Genomic DNA, 21,908 nt, shown 5'->3' with positions numbered 1-21,908 from the left:
CTTAGTTGTTTCTCGGTCTTTGGAACTGTAATGTCACATAAAGCTTGAAGTTTTTCTGGGTTAGGCGCAATGCTTTCTGCTGAAAGTACATGTTCAAGAAATTTTATGGAAGTTTTGCTAAGTGCGATTAACTGTGAGTCCTTGTGCACGAAAAGTTTGTAACAGTTGCTCAAGAATCAGATTGTGTTCAGACCAGTTAGCTTCTGCGATAAGAATGTAGACTACATACGTTGTGATTCTGTCTTTAAGTTCTATCGGAAGTATAGTATTTAAACCGCTAACAAATGCTGCTGAAGAAATTGTGAAACCGAACGGTAATTTGCAAAATTGATAACAATCCCCAAAACAGAGAAAAGCTGTGTACTTTCTGCAGTTCAGATGGAGCTGGATTTGCCAAAGTCTCGATTTCAAATCTAATGTGGAATAAACAGCAGTGCCATGAAATTTCTGTAGAAGTTCTTCTAGTGTTTGTGGGCGATCTGTTTCATTAATAATAATGTCATTGATATGACGCGAATCAAGTACCAGGCGAAGTGAGCCATCCTTTTTCTAAACAATATGGAGTGGGTTGATGTACGGACTAACTGCCGGTTCAATAATTCCTTGGTCAAGCATAGCTTGCAATTTTTTCTTAACTTGTTCTCTGTGAATATATGGAATGGGATAATGTTTGGCTTCAAACGTGTCGTGCTGTTTAACTTGAAATTCATTCACGAAACCGGACATAGTACCAGGGAAGTTGTCAAAACTGGAGCTTGCTGTAAAAGAATTTTGCGTAGCTCTGTACCTTCGTCGTCTGTATTTGTACTGCTCTGTTTAACTTTATCAGAAATCATTTGCATAACGTCATGGCTTCGTCTGGTGCATTGTAGTTGTGTACGTACGTATCTGTGAACAATGTGGAATGACAGTCCGTGTTACGCGATGTAGAAAAGACCTCTGTTCGATTAATTGCCTGTTCATCTGCAGATAAAGCGTGCTGAAATTCTAATGCCAGTTGTACATTTACATCCTTCAACATTAAATAGGAATTTTGAAAGTCAATAATTGCGTTGTGTTGTACCAGAAAATTCGTACCTAAAATAACGTCTGTTGTCAGTAAGAGACCAATCCAAAAATTTGAGTGAAACGTATGACCTGCAATACAAAATGATAAGTGTCTGTAACTTTACATCTACTCCTTTACTAGATACTGCTCCTTTTACTTTAGTTCTGCCCAATGGTAACGTATAATAAATATTCTCTTTGTTACATTCATTGAAGGTTTCTTCATTTATGACTGACATAGGTGATCCAGAATCGATTACTGCTGAAAATTTTGATGATCCAATCTTTACTTCAATGACAGGGTGGGAAATGGTTTTTTGAATAAATGGTTTTTCATGCAAAACAGTGTCTCGGATGTCGTCAAAAGTAATAACATTTTCGTGAACGAGAGTCTGTGTGTCAAAAGTATTGCTTACGTTGCTGAAAGATTCAGTCTGTACTGTATCTAGTGAAATTCTTTCTGACGTGCTGTTATTTGCGGTAGGATGCTGTGGCATCTCGACTATTTGTACTGCCCTGTTACTTCGTCCTGACGTATTTGGTTCGGAATGATACCGACTGTCTGGTTCATTCATGATAATCTGTTGTTGCGGATGATTCTGCTGCTGGTAAGACCGACTGTTATTAAATGTACGCTGAAAACTGTGCTCATTACTTTTACGTCTGTCATAATAGTCATTGCTATACGGCGCGTTGCGATAGGAATTGAAATGAAGGGTTTTCTGTATGTACTGATTTCCTTTTGCTGTGCGTTACTATTTAGTGGAGCCGACGCTATACGTGTAGGCGGCGGAACATTAAAGCTTGGCTGACCTTGCAAACCACATTGTTGGTTAGGTATGTTAACCGGCTGGTTTTGTTGCTGTTGTGGGGAAAAGCCTCTATTGTTACGAAAATGTGTTTCCTGTTGCTGATAATTTTGACGATACTGATAACTAAAATTTTGTCTGTTATTAAAGTTCTGGTGGTTATCGTTCCTGACTCGCATTCGGGAGGACGACGGTTCAATACCGTCTCCGGCCATCCTGATTTAAGTTTTCCGTGATTTCCCTAAATCGTTGCAGGCAAATGCCGGGATGGTTCCTTTGAAAGGGCACGGCCGATTTCCTTCCCAGTCCTTCCCTAACCCGAGCTTGCGCTCCGTCTCTGATGACCTCGTTGTCGACGGGACGTTTAACACTAACCACCACCACCACCAATCGTTCCTGGAGCGTCTATTACCTTTGCTATTGAAATGTCGTGGCTGATCGTAATGACTGTATGTTGGTTGGCCTTGGTTATTATGTGAAAAGATTTTGTTTGTGAAAGAATAATCTGACTGCTGAACTTCCAAAAGCTGTAACAGATCTCTAAATGCCGAAATATTTTATTTCTGCTGTCCTGTTGAAAGTGATACTCTTAACGATCGTGGTAATTTAGAAATACATGATTGGATAAGTGCTGATTCACTGTATGGCTCACTTAAGTATTGGTTTTGTTGTACCATGTGTTAAAAAAGTTGCGTGACAGTGGGAAAATTTGAGTTCTTATAATTCGGTAAGCTAATTAATTGATCCTCGATTCCGCGCTGTGTCGTCTTCCACCAATACACTGACAGAAACGCATTCTGAAATTCTTCTACGGATTACCATTGTCTCGCGATCGGTCTCCTACGAGTTGCCGGTTCGCCTTCCAAAACACTGCAGATAAATTCAAGTTTGTGTGTTACGGGCCAGGTTGGTTGAAAAGAAAAGCTAAACTGTTGGATCCAATCCAAGGCATGAATTTGTGTTCTGTCATTCTTAAATATCTTAAATGTTCTCACGGATAGAAAATGCTTATAATCAAATTTATCGTCTCTGTATGTCTGAACAGGTTCAGGATTGTATGATAATCTGTTTGTCTGTGACTGTTCGGAATCTAAGTCACGTACTCTCTCTAAATTACCTAAATTATACTGGCTGTGTGAGTCTGACAAATGTTCGGAAAGTGGCGTATGCTGTGATGTGTTAAAGGGTGAAATATTTTTTATCGCCGCCAGTTCGTGCTGTAAAGATGACAATTTTCTACGTAATGTATTATTGGACGAAAATATCTCACTGATCGTCTGCTGTAAATTTTGGAATTCGGGTGTTTCATTAAATAAAACTGGTGACGTATCGTCTCATTTGGTGTCATTATTATTTTCGATAACATCAATACGACTGGCCAATTCATCATATTTTCACAGTCAGTGCTTTTACCTGATCATCGTTTTTAGTGTCACAAGCATTAAGTTGTTTTTGTATTTTACGTGTGGTTTTGTTCGATGTCTTAACGTCTGCTTTGATGGCATCGGGATCCTGTATTAGTTCCAACTTTTCAAGTCTGTTGGTCATTGTCTGAAAGTCTAATGTGTGTGTGTCTGTTTTTGTTTTAAGATCGGAGATTTCATCATGCAGTTCGGTGTTCAACTGATTTCGTCTGATACTGTAGCAATGTTGTTGTCTAGGTATGTTTTTGCTTTCGTAAACAACTTTCGCTTATCTTCTTGTCTCTGTGCAGTAATTGTTTACATGACTTGTTTCTTTATTTTATTCTGCTCCTGTATACATTTACGGTAACGCGTTTCACTGATTTATAGGTGGTAATTAAAACGTTCGTCAATTAGGCTGTTTTGTTGTTCAAATTTCTTGTCGACTTTCGCATTCAGCGTGTGTGAAAGTTTTGCTGACATTAATTTAAACTCGTCGCGTAACTGTGTTGCGTTTTCATAACATTGTTTAGCGACTGCACTAATTTCATCTCTAAGTAATTTCGTTGTGGCTGCATGTGTATTGCGTATCTCTTCACTATTATTCCTGGCACAGGCCTTAATTTCCTCACGTAATTGTTTTTTAGTTTCACTACATTGCTCCGCAACGGCTGTAATCTATTCAGTAAGCTGTTCAATAGAGGTGTCAAGTTTTTCATTAATTTGTTTGAACGACCTGTCATGTTTTTCATTCGACTGTTTGAAACTTTTATTAAGTTGTTTGAAATTTTTGTCGTGTTTTTCATTAAGTTATTTGAAATTGTTGTCTTGTTTCTCATTCGACTGTTTGAGATTTTCATTAAGTTGTTTGTTCGATTCATTGAGTTGTTGTTTGAGACTTTCATTAAGTTGTTGTTTGAGATTTTCATTAAGTTGTTTGTTTGATTCATGTAGTTGTAGCAATAATGCCATAACTTGATCCATACCAATATTACCTACTCTATTCTCTGTGCTGTTTGATGGCGTACCTGCAATTGTCACGTTTTGTGTAACCATTTGGTCATTCTCTGATTCTTGAAAAGGTTCGCCAATTGGATGTGCACTGTTTGTCACTACACCGGAATCAAATAAATGTGACATATTTTGAGTACATTGTTCACCTTCGGTAGAAACATTTGTCTGTTCACAGTGTAAATATTTACAATCATGTGTGTCAAACTGGACAGCGTCCATTGTAACGGATCGTGCCGCGTCATCATTTGCCGTTAAATTAAGTGTGGACATAACTGAATGTGTTTGTTCATCATCTGGAATAAGATCATTACTAGTGATCGGTACGCACTGATTGTCTGCAATTAGAGGATTATCACTATTACACTGAGTGTCGCTAGTATTATCGGTCAAATTATTCGAGTCGGCTTTTTCACTCATAGCACATCGGGATGTACTGTTAGCAGTTTTTCGCGGCATTTTCACAAATCAAAGTTAAGCACAAAATCAAACAAAGACAAAGCAAAAATAGAACAAATACAATTACAACAAAGAGCAATAAATTGCCAATGATCTGTGAAACAAAGAGTGAGAAATTAGTAAATGCGTTGCGCCAGATGCAAACTACATATAACATTAAGTATATAAGAGCAGATATATAACTGGCTACTATTCAGAAATTCACAAAAATACGATCCTGGCCGGTTGTCGCCAAGTGTAACCTCCCTACAGTAAAATAATATAAATAATATTCACATTTAGTGTGACCTCCCGACAGAAAAAATCCGAAACCTCCCAACAGTAAAAAATATAACTATAACATTGACATTTAGCGTAACTTCCCAATAAATAAATTAGCGTAACCTACCAATAATGAAATGTGACTAATCTCTCACTAAAAAAAATTGCGGCTCACTTATTACCTTCCAATAACTGACTGAATTTAAACTGGTAAATTTTGGACGTCGGCAGTGCTGCGTCATGGCCCTGAAATATCATTCTGAATAAATAGAAAATTCTAACCCCAATTAGGTCGCCGGAGAACGCGTATATATCTGCTGCTATAAGAAATTATTCTTTCACAGCCGAGTGCAATGCTGGCTTATAGATTTGTCATGTATAAAAAGAAACAACTGATTTTTCTTTTCAATAATCGGGATGACCAAGGATTGGAGAAATTAGTAAATTCGTTAAATTGAAATGAATGATTACCAAAAGTTACATTTAATGAGAAAGATTATTATTAACATATTTTTTTAAAACATTTACATGGGACTTGATATAACAATACTACATATGCGCAATGCTGCTTTTACCTTAACTACAACGCTCAGACTCCGCCATCGCTCCACCACGACCGGCCCAGCCAACACGATACACCAGACTGCTAGCTAGCAACTTACTGCTACTGCTACACAGCTCCTACTGTAGTCAACACTGCTCTTTGGTCTCAGATTCTCTTATAGCTTACATATCGCAGGCAGCACGTGAGCAATCCATCGAAATTACATCAGCTGGAGTGCGCTAGCAACAAATTCTTTAATCATGGACCTCTTACAAGATGCCGTGTTTCTTGACTTCCGCAAGCGTTCGATACAGTTCCCCACAGTCATTTTATTAACAAAGTAAGAGCTCATAGACTATCAGACCAATTGTTTGATTTGATTGAAGAGTTCCTAGATAACGGAACGCAGCATGTCATTCTCCATGGAGACGTGTCTTCCGAAGTAAGAGTGATTTCAGGGGTGCAGCAGTGGAGTGTCGCAGGACCGTTATTATTCACAATATACGTAAATGACCTTGTGGATAACATCGAAAGTTCACTGAGGCTTTTTGGCGGAAGATGCTGTGGTATATCGAGAGGTTGTAACAATGTGAAATTGTACTGAAATGCAGTAGGATCTGCAATGAATTGACGCATGGTGCAGGGAATGGCAATTGAATCCCAATGTAGACAAGTGTAATGTTCTGCGAATACACAGAAAGGAAGATCCCTTATCATTTAGCTACAATTTAGCAGGTCAGCAAATGGAAGCACATAATTCCATAAATTACCTGGGAGTAGGCATTAGGAGTGATTTAAAATGGAATGATCATATAAAGTTGCCGTAGGTAAAGCAGATGCCAGACTCAGATTCATTGGAAGAATCCTTAGGAAATGCAATCTGAAAACAAAGGAAGTAGGTTACAGTACACTTGTCCGCCCACTGCTTGAATATTGCTTACCAGTGTGGGATACGTTACCAGATAGGGTTGATAGAAGAGATAGAGAAGATCCAGCGGAGATCAGCGCGCTCCGTTACAGGATCATGTAGTAATCGCTAAAGCGTTACGGAGATGATAGATAAACTCCAGTGGAAGGCTCTGCAGGAGAGAAGCTCAGTAGCTCGGTACGGGCTTTTGTTGAAGTTTCGAGAACAAACCTTCATCGAGGAGTCAAGCAGTATATTGTTCCCTCCTGTGTATATCTCGCGTAGAGACCATGAGGATAAAATCAGAGAGATTAGAACCCATGCAGAGGCATACCGACAATCCTTCTTTTCACCAACAGTACGTTACTGGAGTAGAAGGGAGAACCGATAGAGGTACTCAAGGTACCCTCCGCAACACACCGTCAGGTGGCTTGCGGAGTAAGGATATAGATGTAGACTGTGCAAGGGTTTTACAAAGCAAGATCATGTTGTGATAATGGGTGGTGGGGGGAACGGTATTGACAGGGATTAGGGCTAAAATAACATCTCCAACGAACCATACAAATGTTGACTTGGTTCCTCTTTTCAGGCGATATGATCAGACCAAACGGAGTATCTTTGTCGGGAGAGTCAATATGGAATGAAGTCAGCTACTCGGGCAGCTATTTCGTCAGGCAGTGGTTTGGCTCCTGTTGATACTATCGGTAAGTGGGACTTCACAATGGGTTCTTTGTTGTGCTATCAGTCAGAAAGTGGGAAGCAAACTATTGTTTGTGGGAAAGTATCACTTGTTCCTTTCAGTTCGATATTCGTTATTGATTTTCCTGCTCGCATAGTACAGGAAACTAGCATACTGAGAAATAATGTTTTTATAGACCAAGATAAATTTAATCGAATGACAACTTTTCGTGTTAAGAATGGACTTTCTGATCATGATGCGCAGCTTGCTACACTGTATGACATAACTCCATTCGGTATGTAAAAGAGTCCTCCAAATTATTATATTCGTTTTACGATTTAACAAACGAAAATTTTACGAAAACCTTACAACTGCTAGACTGGGATGAAGTGTACAAGGAACCTGATGCTAGTGTAAAATTTAACCCATTTTGTGATACGTTTGTGGCCGGCCGCGGTGGTCTAGAGGTTCTAGGCGCTCAGTCCGGAACCGCGGGACCACTACGGTCGCAGGTTCGAATCCTGCCTCGGGCATGGATGTATGTGATGTCTTTAGGTTAGTTAGGCTTAAGTAGTTCTAAGTTCTAGGGGACTGATGACCACAGATGTTAAGTCCCATAGTGCTCAGAGCCATTTGAACCATTTGATAGGTTTGTGGGTATATTTGAATGCAGTACCCCTAAGAAAACAGTGAAACGTATGAGAAACTACCCAGAAAGCTATGGCTTCGTAAAGGGATAAAATATCTTGTAAATAGGAAAGAGAAATTTATCTTATAGCTAGAAGGAGTAACGCTCCAGAAACAAACAATATGAAAACTAATGTCCTGTAACAAGAAAAGTTATTAAAAAGTCCAGGAGTATGTGCATTGTATCTGAATTTAATACACCCAATAACAAAACTAAAACAATTTCGAATAATGTTAAAAGGTAAATAGGGCAACCAAGAGCACAAGAAGACTGTATTTCTATCAGACCCAAAAAAAAAAGGTTTGTTAACAAATGTCGGAAGTAGAACATATTTTTAACAATCATTTTTAAATGTTACAGAGAAAATATTATCCAGCTGTTCCTTAGATAATGCAAGGTTGTACAAGGAAGACCCAATACCTATGATTATCATAAAACTGAAATTCACGCCACCTCTCCTACTCAGATTAGGGAAATTATTAATTCTTTAAAAGTAAAAGCTCACATGCAATTGACGGCACTTCCAACGGAATGTACTAAAAGCTTGTTACTAATACATAAGTAAAATTCTCAGCCACATCTAACTCTGAGATTTTTTGTGGTCTCTCAAAGGCTTTTGGCTATGTGAATCGTGTGAATCATATAATTCTTCAAAAGGGACAGAAATACCTCGGACGACGTCTAATGAAGCTGGGCTTGTTTCCACTACACACGGAATTCTGTTGAGTTGGCCCCGTTGCACACGACTTTGTTCATTGCACATGCTGGTGTACATATTTGATAAATGTTTCCATTTGAAAACTCTGTTGGTCATTGCCATTGAGGTTGTGGATGGCAGATTTCACTTGGGACCTGAGGATGACATATTTGGCGTCGAAACTACAAGCATGTATTGAATGAACGACGTTGAACTGAAGTACAGCTGTTGATTTTAATTATCATTATTGAAGTACCGCCCATTTTCTCCCGTCAGATGGACAGTGATGTCGGATGCTATGATGTCATGTTGAATGCCAATACTGGACCCTGAATGATGCTGAAGTTCGTAGGCTGGTGGACTAGCCATCAGTGGATGCTAGTTTGTAGTCATCTTAAAATTTGAATATTTTTGGGTTTTTTTCTTTCAGTTTATAATGTATTTTTAATTTATTATCACTTCCATTGTAATTGCTGAAAACAACAGCTTTTCTTTCTACTGTGGAATATGTTTGGTAATCTACATGAAAAGCTGCAAAATGAAGGCCCTGTTATGTAAGGCAACAGGCCTCTAAATGAGCAATAAATCAAATCACCCTAGGTTACGGTCATCACATCAGACTGCTAAAGTATGACCAATACTAGAGTTGTGTCACACAGGATATTACAGCTGAGTACAGGTGACATGAAAGCCATCGACACTACTGCTCGACTGACTCTTGGCTATGAGGACACAATATTTTTGGCGTCTAGGAGGGCTTTGCTGCACGAAGTCATTTATAATGACCAATTGGTTTCGCTCATTACGAGTCGTCAGCAGTCCTCAGCTTTGCTGTACTGGCTTAATAAGTTTGTTTTAGCATCATAACTGCTTCGCCAAACCTCTGGCAGGTGGTGTTGCGTCCTGCCTAGTGCTTCTTACATAATGTTACGAGAGTAACGGATGCAGTTTGGTCTGCACTTGTCTTTCCACTGAGCTCCCTCCCTGTCCAGAGCTCGAGTCTCTGCCCGGCACACAGTTTAAATATACCAGGAAATTTTATATCAGGGCACACTTCACTGCAGTGAAACTTTCATTCTGGAAACAACCCCCTGGCTGTGGCCAAGTCACGTCTCCGCAATATCCCTTCTTCCAAGAGTGTTAGCTTTGCAAGATTCGCAGGAGAGCTTCTGTGAAGTTTGGAAGGTACGAGACGAGGCACTGGCACAACTGAAACTGTGAGGTTGGGTCGTGAGTCGTGCTTGGGGGCTCAGTCCGTAGAGCACTTGCCCGCGAAAGGCAGAGGTCCTGAGTTCGAGCCTCGGTCCGGCACACAGTTTTAATCTGCCAGGAAATTTTATATCAGGGCACACTTCACTGCAGTGAAACTTTTATTCTGGAAACAACCCCCTGGCTGTGGCCAAGTCACGTCTCCGCAATATCCCTTCTTCCAAGAGTGTTAACTTTGCAAGATTCGCAGGAGAGCTTCTGTGAAGTTTGGAAGGTACGAGACGAGGCACTGGCAGAATTGAAACTGTGAGGATGGGTCGTGAGTCGTGCTTGGGGGCTCAGTCCGTAGAGCACTTGCCCGCGAAAGGCAGAGGTCCCGAGTTCGAGCCTCGGTCCGGCACACAGTTTTAATCTGCCAGGAAATTTCAAATCACAGCATTGGAAGTCTGTTGCTTGACACAGTTACGTCGGTTAAATTTCTAGGCGTAAAGCTGCAAAGCTGTATGAAATCGAACAAGCACGTGAAGACGGTATTAATGACGGCGAATGGTCGACTTCGATTCGTTGGGAGAATTTTAGGAAAGTGTAGCCCATCTATTAAGTGGATTGCGTGTAGGACACTTGTGAGATCCTTGTATTGATCGAGTGTTTGGGATCACCACCAGCTCGGACTAAAGGTAGGCATCGATGCAATTTGTTATCGGTAGGTTCGATCAGCACGCGAGTATAACAGAGAATGGGAATACCTGGAGAGAATACGACGTTCTTTTCACAGAACACTACTGAGAAAATCTAGAATTAGATGGTATTGCCATCAACGTACATTTCGCTTAAGGGCCACGGAGATAAAATAAGGGAAATTAGAAGTCGTACAGAGACTCATAGACAATCGCTTCTCCCTCGCTCTATTTGCTAATGAAATAATCAAAAGACTTGTAGTGCTATAAGGTACCCTCCGCCATGCACCATACCCTGGGCTGCGGAGTATGTTTGAAATGTAGATGTATATTCCGACAGCCACCCAACATAAAATATGATTCCTGAATGAGAAATTCGCTGGGTAATTCTTCTTACGTATAGAATGTAAATAGCGTTCCTCCTGCCTACATTACGCCATTTTCTGATGTACAGAATGTAAACAATGTTACTCCTGGCTACATCGCCCCTTTGAGATGGAATATAATGATTTGTATGCACAAGCATGTATTACAGGGGATTTACATTAGATTGTTTTGCACACCGCTTTCTTGGCGTTGCACTTTCAAGGACAGAAGTGCAGCTGAGCTGGCAAGACGCCACAAAATCTCCCCGGACAAAGCCACGTACCCGCAGGCTACAGACAGTGCATTAACACATACAATCGTGGAAGCTCTGGCAACAGGTGGCGGGGCTTCTAGCGTTAAGTCGTATTACAGCGGTGGCCGCTTGATTCCGAGGCGTTAGTGCGGCCGGTGTCGCAAAGAGACACCACCAGAGATCAGTGTAACGAAAGATACTATAACATTTGCTAAATTTACTGTCGGTGCTTGGCAGAACATGAGAATAATATTAAAATGAAGATAGCTGCTAATGTTCTGCAAAATTATATCTGTTTTGACACTAACCGGCCATCTTCAGGTGACAACTGAATGTCGTAACCACAAATAAAAATGATGTGCGACTTACACAGATATTACTTGTACAGAAAACACAAAAGTGACAAAGTGTTTACATAGGATCCATAAGAAAAATATTAGAATAGTTACAGTACTTAAAAATATGGTAGGCCTACGCAGAGTTTTTAATGGAGATAAATATAACAAATAATGAGAAATTAAATGAATTAAGAGTCTGAATACTGTATTTTTAACGAAAAATTAATTTAGCAAAGGAGAAAATGGAAAATGAGTCCCATAGCCTAATACTAATTTTGTGTCATGTGTCTGGTGATTTCCATTACTACCGCAAGGGTCATCTTTACGCTTTTTTTGACAGAATGAGAAAGTTCTCTTTTTATATCATATCGATGCCAACATAGTCCAACAGACAATGATTCGTGTCTAATATGGAAACTAAAATCACCGTTCAACAAACCACGAATGAATTTTGAAATAATCCAGCTTGTCAAAGACAGTAGTACAAGTCATTAGTAATGAACTGACCAACGCAACGAGTACACCTTGTATTTCTTACACTTGTGTCAAACAGGATTACGACATGCATGCAAATGAAATAGTATTTTGCTCAGTGAGAAATACACTGGTAACGTAAGAACTAAAATAGCTTTCGCAAGATGTCTCACTGCCAAATAACAAGGGCCCATGAAAAGTGGATCATGCATAAAAAGTAGTGCTACAGTGTAGTACAGAAGGTAACTAGAATGAAATTTTAGCTCTGCAGAGGAGAGTGCGCTGATATGAAACTTGCAGGCAGATTAAAACTGTGTGCCGGACCGAGACTCGAACTCGGGACCTTAGCCTTTCGCGAGCAAATGCTCTACCATATGAGCTATCGAAGCAAGACTCACGCCCCCTCACAGCTTTATTTCTGGCAGTACCTCGTCTCCTACCTTCCAAAGCTTACAGAAGCTATCCTGCGAACCTTGCAGAACCAGCACTCCTGAAGGAAAGGATATTGCGGAGACATGGCTTGGCCACAGCCTGTGGGATTTTTCCGGAATCAGATTTTCACTCTGCAGTGGAGTATGCGCTCATATTAAACTTCCTGGCAGATTAAAACTGATGGTGGAGCACTTACCCGCGAAAGGCAAAGGTCCCGAGTTCTAGTCTCGGTCCGGCACAGAGTTTTTATCTGCCAGGAAGTTTCTCAGGACTTATCTGACAGAAATGCGCAATCAGGCGAACATAAATGACGCTTTTATTCACAGACAATAATTACACTGATGTTGCAGTGTTTCGTGATGGTGCCTCGTACATGAACACAGGCGGGACGTGCTTCTTAGTAAGATGCGCGATCACCACGGGCGTCTGTAATTTGCAACCTGCCCCTATTCTGTACACAAGGTTGGTAAAGAGTTATCTTGGTGGGGCGTTCTGTTCATGCACCAGCACGGCGACATATGCTGGATTGTCGTTGATGCGTGTGAACTTGCTGCAACAGGTCTCCGCAACGCATTCCACGCGCGTTGCATCGGAGTTAAGTGAAGAGGACGGGTAGGGCTGTCCATTCACCGAATATTCTCTTGCTCCGAAAGATCCTCCATATGCGCTGTTCCATGTGTTCGCACATTCCTGTCCATAAAAACGAAGCCAAGACCGAACACACTCCTGCAAAGACACACTTTGGGAAGGAGTACAGTGTCCCAATAACGTTGAGCAGTGTGTGTACCGTTTTAAAAAATTTTGAGGTCAGTACACCCTGACCTTATAAGAAAGTCAGATTGCATAGTAAGCTTGAGCCCCACGTGCAATTGCACGAAAACATGTATATATCTGTTACAAAAAATGGTTCAAATGGCTCTGAGCACTATGGGACTTAACATCTGTGGTCATCAGTCCCCTAGAACTTAGAACTACTTAAACCTAACTAATCATACCCTAGGCAGGATTCGAACCTGCGACCGTAGCGGTCGCGCGATTCCAGACTGAAGCGCCTAGAACCTCTCGGTCACACCGGCCGGCCTAAAATAACCTAACTAACCTAAGCACATCACACACATCCATGCCCGTAGCAGTCGCGCGGTTCCGGACTGAAGCGCCTAGAACCGCTAGACCACCGCGGCCACTAATGATAAGTTGAAAACTATGGAAATTTTCGGGCTAATAACAATTTAAGGTCCAATTTATTGTATCTGCCATCGTTTCTTCACAAATAATGTTCTTGTGGCATGATTTTGCTTTTCCAGGATTTTTTATACTAAAATAATAAACAAGTAAAATACATACTTAAATACTCACCTACGTCTTTAAATTTTAGAATGCTGCTGCTAGTTTGGTCTGTTTAAATTTATATATTACCAAAAATACAGTGTTTCTCAGTCGAATCCCACGCTACGACCTCTCATTCAAATATGGTACATATGCTGCTAAATCGGCTATGATTGCTCGATGCAGCTCTGCTAGTTGCATCCGTAAACACATTATTCATATTGATCGGCTAAAGTATTGCCGACGTATTTGCTTTTGAACTTCCAATAATTTACAATTTTTAAAACGACAATAGCTTTTAAATTATTTCATATTATTGTGGCGCGTCTAGATAGCTTTACATAATTTTCTGTCCAGGAAATGCTCGCATCCCCGTGTCATTCTTAGTTCTGTTTTCATCAATTGTTCTCTGGCTTATAAATTCCTCCAAGAGCGCATACACGGTCATATGCTCCCCTGCCAAGCTTCCGCTATGGTTTTTCCGAGGCCGAGTAATCGCTAGCCGCTCGCCACAGTGCCGCAGCTACCGCCAGCCACGTGCTCTGTGGCGGAAAACTGCCGCTCTCATCCCCACCCTCCCCCCACTGCTTGTACGCACACACTCCTCACACCATACAACCTGGACCACAGAAGAAGATGATGTTCGAGAATTTTCCTGTGGTGCATTACGTATCATCGTACGGCGACAGCTGCGTGCTCATAATACACCAAGGAACTTTGTTGAGTATGCTCATTTTGGTGGTTCAGGTTTTATGGTGTGAGGAGGCAAAGTGGTTCATGGGCGTACTGACCTCCAAATCTATGAACACGGCACGGTCACAGAGCAGCATTATTTGACACCAGAAACCTTCCACGTGTGCATCTTTCCAGGGGAGTATTCGCTGGTTGCTCCTTTTCTATGAATGCCAGAACGCGCCTGCATCCTTCTGCCTTGCTGGAGGAGTTGTTGGAAACAGCTGCCTTTGTAGCTACTAAAATCGCAGAGGGTACGGGCAGTATGCGTTGGGAGGACGTACTGCTGCTCGTCCACTTTCAGCATCGACGATCCAGCAGTCGTCAACCGCACTGGTGGGGAATGGAGGGGCGCACCGCGAGTAGTCCTTGCCAAGCTTGTGGCCAACGTGGGAGCAAGTGGCAGAGGGTGCGTGGACGGCTGTGGGCATCAGACTGTGACATCTCCTGGAAAGGACTGTGAGAATTAAACTAGACCTGTACAAGACGTGTGAATGTGAAGTGTAAGAAAGTGGAAAAGTGAGTGTATATCTGTCTACAAAAATCGTAGCTAATAAGACAGATAATTATAACTACAACTCTTTAATACGATATTTTGTGTGTTAAAAATATTAATAAAATACATATTTTAGTATCAATGAATAGCTACACAACAGAAAAATATTCTTTGTTACCATGGAAATCTTATCCCGACAATTTTGAAAAGACTTGGTTCGATGTTCTGATACTACTTCTGTATATGCTGTTGAAGAACTATGGTGCTTAGATGTTCTGACGCACTAACTGTTTCATGTACGTATTTTCTCTTGCAATATATGGTGCAAAGTGAATTTCTCCAGTTCATATTGAAAACCTCTCCCTTCCCGTGGAAATATTTAAGTAAAAATAATCATTTCAAATTCAAATGGTTCAAATGGCTCTGAGCACTATGGGACTTAACATCTGAGGTCACCAGTCCCCTAGAACTTAGAACTACTTAAACCTAACTAATCATGCCCTAGGCAGGATTCGAACCTGCGACCGCAGCGGTCGCGCGGTTCCAGACTGAAGCGCCTAGAACCTCTCGGTCACACCGGCCGGCCTAAAATAATCATTTAAAGTGAGTTTTGTAGAAGACTGCCCATCTGGATTTCTTTTGTCTCAATGACACACAATCGGCCGTTACGTGGAATGTAATTATAATATTCAATAATGCGATTCACTCTCAAGTTAACGTAATAAATACTTAGAATATTAATAATAATTTTCATTTATTAGTATGTGTGAAGTTGATTTTATCAGAACGATTATGGAAATGGGTGGATAAAGTTAACTGCCATAGGCAACAAAGGATAAGTTTGCTTCAAGATATCTTGGAGTTTGCATTAAAATTTATTTCTGTCAAGTGAACACCTAATCAAACTGAAACCAGTGTGATATAAATGAAATTATTTATCGACAGTACGAACCCTCATGCTAGGTTGGTGGTTATATCGTCTCTCCCTTCGCAACAATTAATTTATCGGGCAATAACAGCAATAGTTTCATGCTACTTCAGATTATCTTTGACCTATCCGCGAGTTTAGAAAAGTAATTAAACCTTTTCAAGCATAACTGTACCCATTTTTACTAATATTTTTGCCTGCATAGCAACTTTGACTACCGTCGGCGTATACGAGGGTCGGTCAAAAAGTAATGCCTCCCATTTGTTTTCTACTTAAAAAAATTAAGTTAAGTGAAAAATTTGAATTTGGCGCCATTCCTCAAACCTTCTTCTGCAATCCACTGCAGTAGTAACTTTCTGTGTCAACAGGTGGCAGCACAGCAGAAGTTTGTAAGATGGCCGACATCGATGTTCGTTTGAGACAGCGTTGTGTGATTGAATTCTTGAATGCAGAAGGTGAAACGCCCATACGCATTCATGAAAGACTGAAGAAGGTGTATGGTGTTGTGACAGTGGATGTCAGCACCGTTAGACGATGGGTTCGTCGTTGTAAGGAAGCTGAAGGGCAAACACCGTTGACTGACGAAAAGCGGAGCGGCAGGCCGGTGAGTGCAGTGATTCCACACAACATTCAGCAAGTTGAAGACATCATTCGTGGTGACCGTCGGGTGACTGCAGATGAAGTGTGTCGCATTATTTCTCTTAGTAAAGGCAGTGTGATCACGATTATTAAACAATTGGGGTACTCAAAAGTTTGTGCACGGTGGGTTCCAAGAATGTTAACCGATCAGAATAAAGAGGCAAGGAAAACAATAGCCTCCCAACACTTGCAACGCTTCCGTTTGGAGGGAGATGAGTTTCTGAAAAAAATTGTGACCGGGGACGAGACATGGGTGCATTTTTTTGAACCCGAATCAAAGAGGCAGTCAATGGAGTGGCGTCACACAAGCTCGCCGAGGAAGAAAAAATTCAAAACTATGCGATCGGCAGGGAAAGTTATGGCAACTGTTTTCTGGGATACAGAGGGTGTGATTCTGGTTGATTTTTTGGAGCAGGGATGCACAATAAATTCTGTTCAATACGTCACAACCCTCAAAAAACTTAAAGCACGTCTTCAGCGAGTTCGCCCAACAAAATCAAGGGCAGATGTTCTTCTTTTGCATGACAATGCAAGACCACACACCAGTCGTCACACCTCTGACGAGATTGTCAAAATTGGATGGGAAGTTTTGCCTCATCCCCCATACAGCCCTGACCTGGCACCATCAGACTTGCATCTGTTCGGGCCACTAAAAGAAGCTCATCGTGGGATTCATTTTGAAGATGAGGAGGCCGTCAAAACATCCGTGCGTCAATGGCTTAGGAAGCAGAGCTGTGATTTTTACCGTGCTGGGATACATGCTTTTGTTCAAAGATGGACCAAAGCTGTAGAGATGGGCGGAGATTACATTGAAAAATGACAAAATGATCCTCAATGTTGTGTTTTTCAACCTATGTAATTGCATTTAAATTTCCTGACAATTAAACGTAGAAAAAAAATAGGAGGCATTACTTTTTGACTGACCCTCGTATGTAAGGGTCATTTACGAGCGTGCAGAATATTCGCGATGCAACAGTATATTAAATATTGTTTACCTTTTTCCAAACAATCCTGACCATATCTTACATTAAAACCAAGTCACATTAATACTAAAGAAGAGAGAGTGACGATATAACACACCCTGTTACGAATCATGTGCCGTCTTTTGTGATATCCCGTGGACTACATGAGTATCGGCCACATTGTAACTATTGTTCTTGAATAAAGGTGTCATTTCTACTTATCTCTTCTCCATCTCCTTCAGCTACCTTGAGTAAATACAGCAGCAGTTCCTTCTGTATATGGTACAAATTAATTGGAAAACAGAAGTATAGTGAAATGGTGTTTATGAAGCTGGGCGGTGAACATTGTACCAGGAAGGAGAAACAGAACTTTATTAGCGGTAAAGCCTTCAAATTTAGCACATAGTCGACTTTTGTCTCGAAAAGTTCCACATCAGAGGCAATATATTGACCCCTTTTGCAATAGGTTGCTGATCTTTTATCACATGTGAAAGTCGTCTGCTGTTACACAGTTTCATGCCATGTACTCATGCGCCCATTGGCAGGCTCTTGTCTGTCTCAAAGAGCTTTAGTCACTTATTAATCTGCTTAAGTCTCTTATTTTTAGACGAGAATTGCAAGGCATACCTTAAGCAAGTCACCTAAATGCTGAGGTGAGCTAGCCAATCGGAATGCTTGGCAGGCGCTATAGTAGTTAGATACAATGAGCTCTCTACTCCTCTGCTTTACGCTGTGAGGGCGTGAGATTTAGCACAGACGCTTAAAAAAGGTGGTTGCTTGCTTGCACTCCATTTGCGCACTGCTAATTTGTGGAATGTCAGATGTGTTTACACGAGAAACTTTGCAATCTTATTCAGAGCAGGCAATATTAGTTCTTTGTTCAAATTCACAGTTCAGCTACAACATGTGCGAATCAATATCCAATTTCTATTCATGACAGTCTTGTTTGTATGCTGGTCCACAGCCTAGATGCAAATCTAAAAGTAAACATTGATCGTTGTAGATTTCACAAAATAATGTTTTCATTTGCGGAATTTCTATTCATTCACTCGGGCTTGCGAGTTAATTATCTCATTGCTTTTCCATTTGATGAATACTATCATTGACGTTATCAAGAATATATGATGATTTTCCTAGTCTTTCGTCTATGTATATTCATATAAAATCAGTTGAGTGAAACATGAGACATTTCGAAAAATTTACATTGTTCTTGAAGGAACAATATATCTTTTTCGCAATATTTCAAGCAGAGAGAAGATAATCTGGCTTCATCAGTGATGACACTTTCTTATTTTTAAACGAAATTTTCATTTAGCCAGGCAGGTGATATAGCAGTGGAACGTAAACGCAGGTGCTTGCAGCGAAGAAAATTTCCATATTTTGCTATCACAATAACTCAAATCATTTTAGTTTATTAGATATTGCATGGCACGAGTAACCACTATGTGGTTTTATTCAGATGCGTTGATATGAAGCTGCTGCGTGAGATGTAGTGTAAGCACTGTAGTTGCGGTTAAACCCCCTTCAGTTGTTCCACTGCGCTGCGAGAAAGTTCACTGCCACTTAAAAAAAAAAAAAAAGTTTGACAGATTGCGTTTGTTCATTCATGGATCAGACCGCATATAAAGGGTAATATTTCATGACATTAAAAACTCGAGTAACAGTCTATTACGAACTCAAAGGGCGAGATGTTGACATGCTTTAAAGTATACCGATCGTTTTCTTATCAATGTAGCTTTCACGAGTGTGGAGCGAAAGATGTAAAAATAGTGCTCTACGCTAAAACTATTAGTAATGTTAAGATGTTACATGATTGTATTGCCCAGGACATATTACCTCTTGTTTTCCAGACAATGGAAAGTTACCAGTGGTGTGGTATGCCACGTGAACAAAAAGACACATTTAAGATGCTTTACCATCTCTGGAATGTGTACAGTGCGGCTGGAAATTTCATTAATTCTATCGTCAAGGGCAAATACGCACTGAACTATCATGCAAAATTGCATCAACCAATGTTCATTAAATTTAATAGTTCTTACATGGATTCATCTAATACGATTCATGAGGCTTATAGAGCCCGGAAACATATTGTTTTGGCACAATTGAAGAGGTGCAAGCGACTTCGACGTGGTGCCAGAACAGATTTGAGTGTTACAACCTCCGTGGCTTCTACGAAGACTAGAAAAAAGCTTTGGCAACTGTATGTCGATGCCTTAGACCAATTAATTTCTGGACAACAATACATCCAGGAGTACAAAAAATACTGACTAGTTGTAAATCTATGGTGCTGAGTTATCGTTGGATTGTAGAACGAAGGAAAACTAGCGTATAACGTCTCGTCGACGAGGAGATCATTAGAGATGGAGGAAAAGTTCGGATTATGGGGAAGAGTAAGGAGGGAAATGGACTATGTTTTGTTCAAAAAATCATCCAGAAGTTTGGCTGAAGTGGTTTGGTTGAGTCTAGTAAACCTAAATCAGGCTGAAAAAACGCGGATCTGAACCGCTATCCTCCTCAATGTAGACCTTAACTGAAGCAATTAAGGAATTATGAAAAGAAGGGAAAAAACATACAGAAATAATGGCCAATGAATATAACGGCAAACGGTATAGTACAGTCCTAAAGGAAGGTGGGTGGATCAAGAAGATGTAACGTACCGACTGGTCTATTGCTTAAGGGAGGAGAAGAAAAAAATTTCATTATTTGGTGTCCTTCCTGATATAACAGTTTTAATAGTTAGAATGTAAAGTATCTGTATGATAAGAAGTGGGTGTATGTTTTGTAAGTTTTGGTGCAGGAAGCTTTATGCCTCAGACCATGGGTGGAGTAAATCTATCTGGCAACTAGAGTGCATTTGCTGGCCGATTTCGTTACATTGTACTGTTGACAGGGATAACGTACGGAGAATATTTTCCTCATTGGGTCTTTCCATGTCTCTATAAACGGAGTAAATTAACACGTATCATTATTTTTCCATTTGCTGCAATAGCCAACATTTGCTCAAGATGCGTAAGACAAGTTATAAAGTTGGTGAGCTGTTATATTATACAGTCTAAATTAATGTTTATCAAATCTTAGTCCTCGCAGACATCTCACGGTTCCCACGTGTTTAGGAAATTACTTGGTCAGAATTTAAATCGACTGCATCAAGGGATATTCCTGTCTCTTCTTCTCAAAATTTAATAAATACAATAAATGTCCTTTTCTCTCAATTCTTACGCTCAGCTTCTTGTTACCTACAAGAAATCCATGTAACTGCATACCTGTATTAAGTCGTTAACCACTTTGGTTAAAAAGTAAGCATAATTTTGAAGCAGATTTTGATTCACATCATCGCGAACTTTCAGATGTTCTTTTGATGATGAAAAACTTACTTAACACGACCAATGTTACATGCATTGGACAGTCGCGTGGTTTATCATTATGAGAATACACGAACTGAACAATGATTTACTGTGGGAATTGCATAGGAGCGCATTGACGAAGCACCGTGATATATTTCAGAACAACATGCAGTAACGCGATTTATTTCAGGTACTATTGCAGAGCAGACCAGACCTTCGTTGCACAGGAAAGGATTAATTTAAAGCCGAAGACAACCATTGTCTGGTTCGTTTAGGAAACAGTTAACGTTTGTTTCTGTATAACTGCCAAGTATTATCAGTGATTTTAAATGTTTTAGCATACGATAGTTAGCATTATAAAGTCTCGGTTATTGAAAGGCGAGTTGTTGAGTAATATGTTAGCGAGATAATTATTTCCCATGTTCAGATCACTGAGTATTAAAGTGAAGGAACCAGTTGCAAGTTACCGTTCTCACTTTAACGCAATAAAGAGTGACAGAATAGGCAAGCAGACACTAAGTTACCACACTACAGTGCGCAACAGAATGATAGGAACACTCTTTCGAAATCCCGTAACTGTCGTTTATTCCTCCGGCCAGTGTGGCCGTGCGGTTCTAGGCGCTTCAGTCTGGAACCGCGTGATCGCTACGGTCGCAGGTTCGAATCCTGCCTCGGGCATGGGTGTGTGTGATGTCCTTAGGTTAGTTAGGTTTAAGTAGTTCTAAGTTCTAGGGGACTGATGGCCAAAGATGTTAAGTCCCATAGTGCTCAGAGCCATTTTATTTGTCGTCTATTCCGATGCGGAAGTTTGAAATGTGGCTCAAAGATGCCTACAACGTTTCTATGCAGGGAGAAAGCCTGGCGCCCTACGACGTCACACTGTGGCTCGGGGATGTTTCAAACAACAAGGTGTCGACACAGCTCAGAGGTTTAGGTGGGTTAATGAAGCCACACTGGCAAACTGGCACCATATTACACCACAGTTCTGGCCAACGCCAGCGTCGAGTGTCACCACGAAACGAAGGTCGTCACACCGCCTCTTACCCACATTTAACCTCTTCTTTTCCCGCCTCTACAACGGACGTCAGAACCACAACACGCAGCGTTGAAATCACGCTGTTGTTTTATGGGTGGTGTAGTGTTTCGGGATATTTGTAAACATCCCAACACACCAATGGGAAATCGTCGACAAGAGATGATCGTAAGTAAGTTGAATAAGGATAAATG

The sequence above is a fragment of the Schistocerca gregaria genome, chromosome 6, assembly GCF_023897955.1.
Source record: "Schistocerca gregaria isolate iqSchGreg1 chromosome 6, iqSchGreg1.2, whole genome shotgun sequence".
Taxonomy (NCBI): Eukaryota; Metazoa; Arthropoda; class Insecta; order Orthoptera; family Acrididae; genus Schistocerca; species Schistocerca gregaria.
This window is presented reverse-complemented; position numbering follows the sequence as displayed.